Source organism: Aethina tumida, chromosome 2 (genome assembly GCF_024364675.1).
Source record: "Aethina tumida isolate Nest 87 chromosome 2, icAetTumi1.1, whole genome shotgun sequence".
In the NCBI taxonomy this organism is placed as follows: Eukaryota; Metazoa; Arthropoda; class Insecta; order Coleoptera; family Nitidulidae; genus Aethina; species Aethina tumida.
In genome coordinates, this window is record NC_065436.1 from 33,918,801 (window position 1) to 33,927,751 (window position 8,951).

The 8,951-nt window shown below is 28.9% G+C and overlaps 1 long non-coding RNA gene across 1 annotated transcript; it reads left to right on the plus strand.

Annotated features, from left to right (window-relative positions):
- Positions 1–953: 953 nt before the first annotated feature.
- Positions 954–7,667, plus strand: LOC109603036 (uncharacterized). Its single transcript, XR_002191788.2, has 3 exons — positions 954–2,636; positions 3,659–3,879; positions 7,423–7,667. It is a non-coding gene; the product is annotated as an uncharacterized LOC109603036 (long non-coding RNA).
- The last annotated feature ends 1,284 nt before the right edge of the window (positions 7,668–8,951 follow it).

Consider the following 8,951-nt stretch of genomic DNA (forward strand, 5'->3'; position numbering starts at 1 on the left):
GATATAATAATTTTCTCTAGTTAATGTATAATATTTCTGTTACATTTCGAGATATTATAAACAACTTTTTAGTTCAAATGAAAACCATAATAGAATTCGAATATTAGAAAAAAGTGAAACTTTTTTATATTAAATTATCCACATACACATACAGTATCGGACAAAATTTCAGTGACTTTTATTTGTTTAAATACTAAAAAATATATACTTACGACTTTGATTTTTGTTCTATTAAATAATAAAATACACATATATAAATTATGTTATTTATTGACGAAACAAGTCACGTTAATGACGACATAAAAACAATAAAACCAAAAAATTAACAAATTTTATCGTAACAAAATTAGAGCTACTCTAAAACCAACGTAAAAGATCTAATATTTAATATTTCGTCCAGTATTGTCAATAATATCCTCACATCTTTTTGGCATAGCGAGATTAGATTGGAAATTATTTCGGGAGATTAAGCTGGTCACTTTGAGAGATTGATTTTTTGTTGAACAAACCATTCTTTAACAAGTGCTTTCATAAGCTACAGATATAAAATAATTAATTTGATAAAAATTGTTGTAAATGTATTTTAACCAATGATGCAATGTTTGGGAATTATTATTTATATGATATATCACAAAATTTGGTTTTCAAAAATATAAATAAAATTTTTGTGTCATATCCTCAAAAAAACTTGGTGGTGACTTTCTGTGGCAACCATGATTATTGTTCTTGAATGTATCACCAACTAAACTCGTTAGTATTATTTGTTATTAATGTTGGTGTTACTTAAAATAACCAAACAAATGGAAAACGAGCTTTAGAAAAAATGAATCACACAGCATTCTTAAATAAACATCTGTAACCATCGAAATATTGACAAAACAAAAGATTGTAATTAACTTACGAGATAATCAAGTAGCATGTTTTAAATAAAACACTTCGTAGCCAAGAAACCAAAATTAGTTTAGAAATGTAAAAGTTTTGCAGTGCACAGTTCGTAAAGTTCATACAGAATATAACCCATGTTCACAATTGTGCGAGGCCACGATGGAACAGAGCCCAATCATTCGGATCACTGGTAAAAATTTTTGATTAGCTTTGAACGACTGCTTGCGATTAAAACTTTCTTGAACTTTGGTTACAGTTATTTAATAACTATGTTTTTATGTATTCTATTAAAAGTTCACATGTACATAAACCAATATATTACGCAACAATAATCTTAGTCTCTAATATTTTGTTTATAATCCGTATAAAAATATAATTTTCCACGCCTCAAACGATGATCTACTTTGCAACCGCTTCACCATGACTAGGCTATCTCAACTTGAAATTTTAAGTGGCCCCCATCTACGATTTTTTTTGGAATTTTGTTAATACACTATAAGATATCACGTATCAGTTACTCCCGATATCCGGCTGATTGTCCTTCCACCACAATATCCTTAAGCAAACGGACTTCCACATGCCACCACAACATCTTTGGTAGTACGATCTCTTCATCACCTCAAATCCACACGATTAACATCTTAAATTTACAATCAGTTTACGATATCCCGATTAACTGCTTAGTTTATAAGTTAACATTAGTGTTACTACCGAATCGAAACAAACACACACAAACCCACTCCCCACCCACCATTCACAAATTCGATATCACCACCGAACACACGTATTTCGATAGGAAACTCGCAATTTTTCCCGCCGGAATAAATAATATGGACGTGCCGTCATGCATACTTCGCCCGCGGCCCAGCGACTTTATTATTTTATAGTTTACAGTTTGTTAAGTCCCAGTTAATATGTTGCTTTTTTTTCTTTCATTCTTCCTTCCACTGCACGAAACTGGAGGCGCAGGCAAATTTATAAATAATGAAGTGCGCCCCGCCGGCACCGAAGAGCGGGAGGCGAGAGCACACCGGGACCAGACGAAGGAATAAAACCGGGTCCCATGTATATTTGATAACCGCGATCTGCCAGGAAACTGTTGCATTTCTCGGCTCGGGAAGTTTAACCGTCTCGTATTTACGGTCAGAGTCTTATGAATAAAAACGTTCGGGACGTTCGGAAAATGGAAACTGCGAATTATTTTTTTTTTTTTTCGAGTTAGTGGTTAGTTAATTACGAAAATGCCAACGTGTTGTCCATTTCAATTTGTAATAGAAACAGCAGAGTATTTTATTTATTTTACACATCATTTGTTACAATATTTAAGCTAAGATTACTAATTCTTTCAAATAAAAATAATTTTGTGCACAACAAATATAATATTTAAGATAGTTACTGTTAACACATCCCGTTCACTTGCAGTCATTCAAAATTAACAAAAATTTTAAACCCTACAAAATTTAATTGGAAAAATAATTTTAAAAATGTGTTCATGGGTAAATTCTCAATTTATTTTGGATATTTTGCTTTGTTGATTCAAATGTGCCTATAATAAAATTCTTGTGGTCTGTCCCCGACATCGATTAGCCAAAAACGGCTTTGCATGATCAACAGTCGAACGAGAAAACGGCTTCCGATCCCTCAGTTACCCGCCAGCATCAATCTGTTCACATCAAACGGCAAACAGAAGGACGGTCTGTGACGGTGATTGATTTTCGGTCTGATGTCGTCTCAAAAGGATCATAACTCAGGTATGTAATAATTTTTGCATGAAAAAACAAATAATTTTTATATACGGGTGTATCTACAATAAAGAGAACCACATTAATATAACTTTATTTTTTTAATTAGTTCTTTGCCTGTTTCAGCAAATTTGTGATCAATAGAATCAAATGAAAAAACTAAAAATGTCAACTTTTTCATTCTTCACTTTTATCTAGTTATTCTAACAAACTTATTACGCAAAGTTTTAAAAAATTTCTAACTTTTAATAAAATTCCAAATTTTACTAAATTTTTTTCTCTACCAAAAAATCATCATTTTTTATTCGAAAATAATTAAAAATTTTCAAAATTAGTGAAAGTTTGAAGCATTTCAAAACTTTTAAGTAGTTTTTTCAAAATGTCTTGTAGTGCTCTTAAACTTAACTAAATATTGTTTAATGATACTATTAGTATCATCAATTCGTGTTGGTTAGAAGTGTTGACAATCATGATTCTGTCAGTTAATTGATATTATTTTCAAATGTTGACAGTCTTGATTCAAACAACTAATATATTTATGTGAAATAAAAACTATCGAAAACAAAATCAAAAGTTTGTCATAGCAAAGAATTTTTTAATATATAAAATGGTCCTCTTTTTTTTATTTATCTATTTACACTTTCCGTCCTTCTCTTGGGCATTGTCAATAATTGTAGGCTCTAATTTTTGAATAATGTAAATTTTAAGATTTCCTCCCTATTTAAAAATCATGTTTCCAATTCGAGGATGAATAAAATATTAAAAAGTAGTAAAAGCTTGAATGAAGCTTTTAAAAAATATAATTAATATCTGATTCTGATTACAACTGTACCATCAAATTTTTTATGGAATTTTTCAGCTAAACCAAATACAAATGACGAAAAATTTTAAGCATTTTCTCTAACTCATCAAAACCACCACACTTGAAATTTTCATTTTCAACAGCCCAATAACAAAGATATATAAAAATTGGTCCTCTTGCTGACCCAGCATATATAAATTTAATTGAAGTTACTTATTTTCAATTACAGATAGAAAAAAAAACGCATCGTCAATTAGGATGTGAAATAATCCCCCAGAAATTTGAATAAAACGTGTCAGGCGAGGAAAAATCTCGACGTCATGTACCTGTCCGTGTCTTTTGGCGGCGACGAAAATGAAAAGCACTCAATTACGGTCGACGGAAAAGTCTGATTTTCCACGTTAAACTATGCAGCAAATTCTCGAAAAGACGTCGCCGGATGGAATTTGGGTAAATATCTCATTGATGTGATTTGAAAACTAGAATTTAAATAAAATATGTGGCGGGATGGATGTAACGAGATTGCGTAAAATGTTTGAACGAAATATGAAATATGCAAGGAGACTCGGATTGAGTAAGCAAAAATGTATTTTTCCTACACTTGAGGAACGGAATATTGAATGCGGAAAGTGCATTTTCCTCTCAGATTATTTTAAATGTATGAAACATATTCGCAATGTCATACTGAAGTGTATCAACCTGACTTAACAGGTTCCTAATTTTAATAACGTTTTTTTTCTGCTCAAAATCTCCGGTATCCATTAATAATACACGAAAAACCATTTTGACTTGGCGGCATAATAAATAATTCGACTGGCAGAAGTCCCATGTGCTGTTTTATACATGTCTTAATCCGGTAAAAAAATTGCGAGCACTGCGAAGATTAGTCCGTTGAAATATGAAATAGACGTATTTATGACTCAAATCAGTTCACGATTAATAAATAACGCGATTAAAACATGTTTCGATTGCGTGCTCGCTCCCAAAAAGACGGCGACGAGTTTTTCTTACGCACCTCTAGGGAAATATCGGATTAATTTTCGTGAAACCTGGAGCAGTAGTAAATATGTATATTTAATTTCTATGTACAGTTTTAACCTGTAAAATGTCAATTGCAATTTTCATTGAAAGTTTTACTTTCTTATCATTTTATTAATGCTTATATTTATTTCATTTCATTAGTAAGCTAATAATTATGTCAAATAAACAATTTTATAATAAAACAGTTTACAAAATTGCTATTAAATGCAACTATAAAAAATGCAATATAATTTTTATAATTCTCGTAATTTTTTTTCTAGATAAGTTTTAATAATTATTAAACTACTTTTTATTAATTTTTATTATTTAATTTTACTAATATAAAATTTTATTTTATGTACAAACTTTCTAATTTAGGATTTAGTCAATTTTGAAATATTGACTATATGTAGAGCAACTTAAGAAATAATCATTTATCTAGATAAAAGTGTACGTTTAAATATTCATATTATTGTCAGTAATGCAGTATATTTGATAACAGCTATAAAATAAAACATTACGTACATTTAACCTTCCTTTATTTAGTACCATATCCATTATTCTGAAAAATTTCTGAACACATTTTTTTACTGATTTCATAGCTTCCCAATATTATCGTTAGATATTTTTTCCCCTAATCTTGAACTTTTTCGTTGAGTTCGTTCAAATTTGACAATCTTTTTGCATCAATTTCATCTCAAAGGTGTGGTTATCAACTGGGTTGAGATCTGGGTTTTGTGCTGGCCAAAACATTACACGGTACTCCTTGAGAACCAAACCATTCTTTAACTAACTTAGGATCTTCTCACCCATGAAATGCCATCAGATTTGAATAATTGGAATCTACTTTTAACGGAAAACAATGTTTTCATTGCCCATCTGTCCAGTTCACATGTTCTCTTGCAAAAAGCAGTCTTTTCTGCAGAAATTAAGGGCTTCTTTGTCGATTTTCTACCATACAGACCGGCTCTTTTTAGTGTTGAATAAAAAGTTATTGGTATATAAAAAACTATGTAAATAAAGATACACTGAATAATTATAAAAATAATTTAAATTGAAAAGAATCGTAATTTTATATATTTATATATAATATATATTTTAAATGTTTTTAATAACTAGTTATTTTTATATTATACATTTTCTTTATTTATACAATTTTTTAGTTTCATTTATATATTTTTAAAAATTAAAATAATTGATAAATATTTTTAATATATATTGCCATTATTTTATTTCATTACGGTTATGTATGTACTAATATACACAACCGCAATGTCTAGAGACAATTTATTTTTTGGTTTAAAAATTTAAAGAATGAGGTCAAAGGTCAATTATTTGCTATGAATACTAGACTAGATTATCATTATTTTAGGCGGTATACAATCTTCTGAAAATTTTATACTTGTTTATTTCCATTAAAATAAAACCAATGATAAGGGCAGTCTTTTCGAGGAAGGTATGAATGAAAGTCAGGTTGCGTTGGAAATGGGCACTGCTCAAAGCGTAAATTCACCACTATGCACGAAATAGAGAAGAGGTAGATGTGAGAAGAGGTGTCTCCTAATTTATGTGCTCCCAATCTTAAATAGTAGTACTAAATGGGTAAAAAATTCCCTGAAAATTTAAGCTCTTAATATTATTTCGAAGATAGTCCACATTCCAACAAGTTTCTGATGAAAATAATTTGTAACATTTGAGTTTAATAAACAAAATAATAAAGTTAGCAATTCAAATTTATATAATTTATAAAAATTAATCAAAAATAAAAAAAAATAAATTAGAGACAAATTTAAATTTATAAAAATTTATAACGTTAACAATTTAATTAAAAAATAGTAATAACATTAGCAAATTAAATTCAAACAATTAAAATAAACTTTAATTTTATTTAATTAATATTTTACAATTATTTATACAATGTTTCAAAATTATATTTTTTCAAATTTGTTTAACTTCTTATTTAATTTTATTTTTATAACTAATAGTTTTTCAATTTTTTCATCTTCGAAAAGTTATTTTCTATTATTAATTTATTACATTAATAAATAATCCACTTAAAACTGATTTCGCCAACGCATTCGCCATTTTTAGCAATGGATTTTAGACACAATAAGAAATTGTGAAATGATACATAAAGTTCAATGATTCTGTAATACTCATTGCCAGTAAATCTTGATTCATTCAACTTAACGACCGGGATCGTTTGAGCGACAGAAGCGCAAGGATTCAAATGCATCCTGCGGTTTCTACACAATGATGCAAATGAGAGGTCCGATAGGTCGAAAGTTGTCCCGCACTCTTGACAAATACAAATCCATTTTGCGCACTTTGCGCCGCCGAGTTTAAGGACCCATTCAAGACACAATACGTCGGGATATCGGGACCACAAAGGCGTTAATTAAAATGATGAACGCGAATATTTACCTAAGTTGGAGACAAAAGGCGCGTGAAGCTTTATGGATGTAGTTACCGTCATATTTCGTGCTTTCGCTAAACGGGCGCGGAACGAGGAGCCGCCGTCAATGACTTAAATGTCGGGGTTTATTTCCACATAAATTCGGCGTCATCTGTATAAATGTTAATGAGGCGTTTCGGCTTCCATTCAATAACAATTGCGAGTTTAAATTTTCCGATTTCGAGATTATTACCGACTTAGTTCTATTTGCAACTAAAAGCTAGCGTGTGATAATAACGTTCAACAGTAAAAAGCAGTAGCCACGGTGATAAAAGTAAAAGATTAAAAATAAAGAAAAACAAGTTAATATAAAATCTAATTTAAATTTCACAATCAGACTCCATAAATGTACACACGGTTTTATTGCCGTTGTAAAATAGGAAAAATGCATTTTACGTTTAGAAGTAATTTAATTTGCAAAACACATCAGTTTAATGGGCATTTTCCCCGTTTCGAACACGTACGCTATCGATTTGATATAAAAACAAGTTTTGCCCATTAACATTTTAGAATTTTAGGGGTTTACGGTCGGTTCTCGGAGCGCAACGGAAGGAACATGCAGCGAATTAATAACTGCACCTGAGCCCGATAAACAATGGAACAAACACTTTTTATGGACTTTCGGATGCGATGCTTATATGCAACGGAGAAACTAGACCGGCGGAGATCGATACACGTTGAGGGAATTGAAACAACATCGGACGAGAAAATGGATTTCACTGTAAACAACCATGGACAGAAAATATAAATTTTTATTATTTTATTGTGAGTTTTAATTCAAATTTATTTTAAAAATGAATTTCACATTTTATTTTAATATTGTTATGAGCTACGTACGTACTGTAATATAACACCATTTAAATATTTAGCACATAAGGTTTATCGATTTATTTTTAATGAACTAAATATGAAATATTTTTTTAATTCATAATTTATATTATATTTGAATACTTTTATACTAATTTATTCAATTTCTTTACAAATAAAAAATTCAAATTAAAAAACAATAAATTCATAAAATAAAAAAATGAACATTTAATATGACTATATATTGTATGTTTATTATTTAAATTTATAAAGTTAATATTAAAATTAACAAATTTTTTTATTTTATATTTAAATATTTGAAATATTTAAATTAAAATCAATTTAAATTTAAACATTTAAAAAATTAAGATTAATTATAAATAACTAGTTAAATTTAACAAAATAGCCATTGACAAATTAATTAATAAATAAAACAGCATGCAATTTAAATTTATAATGTATATTTATAATAATTAATGCATAAATGAAATTTAACATGATAAATAAAAAAATTAAAAATTTAAATATAATAGAATTGAAATTTAAACTAATTAAAAAATAAAATTATCAAAAAAAACAGAAAAAAAAATAACAAGCAATTTCAATCTACAAAATTTAAAAAAATTAATATATTAAAGAGACTATCTTAAATATTAAATAAAATCTTTAATAACTAAATTATTAAAACATTTATTTATGCCCGCTACTTTATTTCTCTCAGTTCATTTATGTCCCACACATTTTTCACGTCAGTACAGTACATTCAATTATTTCTAAAAACCAAGAAAATGTACGCCAGAAAATTAAAGCGACTCTAGTATTTTTTAGTCATATTTATCTTTCATACATAAATATTGTATTTGTATTAGAAATACAAAATTATTGTATAACTATTGTATTACTATAATTCAGGAAGACCGTAAAAAATTGCAAGCCAACAGTTTCTTGTATCAAAACAAATGGTGTCAAAAACAATAAAAAGGTTTCTCGAGTTCATGGAAGACTAGAGAAGATAAATCAATTAGTTCAAGAACAATTCAGCGTCGGTTAGTGTGGGGACAAGGCTGCGAGGAAGACGTACAGCACAAGTCTTACAAAAATGAATCGAGAAGCAAAACTTTTCGGTCATAGGTATCGGAACTGGACAGCAAGTAATTGGAAATTTACAATTTTCAAAGTTTAATATTTTCGGAAGTGGTGGTAGAACAGTAGACTTCATCCGAAATATGTTAACTATTAT